Source organism: Monodon monoceros, unplaced genomic scaffold (assembly GCF_005190385.1).
Source record: "Monodon monoceros isolate NGI ecotype Baffin Bay Population unplaced genomic scaffold, NGI_Narwhal_1 Super_Scaffold_18, whole genome shotgun sequence".
Taxonomy (NCBI): domain Eukaryota; kingdom Metazoa; phylum Chordata; class Mammalia; order Artiodactyla; family Monodontidae; genus Monodon; species Monodon monoceros.
This window is the reverse complement of record NW_021703774.1, coordinates 171,847,256-171,847,837: the sequence shown is the minus strand read 5'-3', so window position 1 is coordinate 171,847,837 and position 582 is coordinate 171,847,256.

The window sequence follows — 582 nt, the reverse complement described above, 5'->3', positions numbered from 1 at the left end:
TTTGTGTTTTGTGTGCCTCCTCAGCTTACTGTTCCTATGCAAACTCTCTTTGACGTGACGAAGTCTGCAGGCTGCATTTTGAAATGACCTTAACTTCGTTTAGGGGGAGTTCCCACTGTAGCCTGCCCGTGGGTTCGTCCTGACTCTTGGAAGGAATCTGATACTCAGAGGAGCAACAGGCGTAACTGATCTTTGAGAACCAGGAAATCTAGAGTGATTTCTTTACAGATTTCGCCATAACTCTAAACCATTCGTTTTTCACTTAAAAAGTAATGACTCAGACTGGTTCACCCTAGTTTGTCTTCTGAGAAATTGGTTGTGACCTTTTCTTTCTTTCTTTTTTTTTTTTTAAAGGGCCCTCAGCAGTGGCCCGGGCGTGACTAGTCAGTTTCGCTGACCCTGCGCACCTGTCCCCTGGGCTCTGCACTGCCCACTGCCTGCGCTGCTCATCCATTTCAGAGGCCTCCACACCTCAGCGGATGGCATCCTCGTCCCTCCAGATTCCCAGGTCACAAACTTGGGGCGTGATCTGGACTCCCCTGTCACACGTGCTGCGTCCAACCTGTCAGTTTCTGTCTTAAA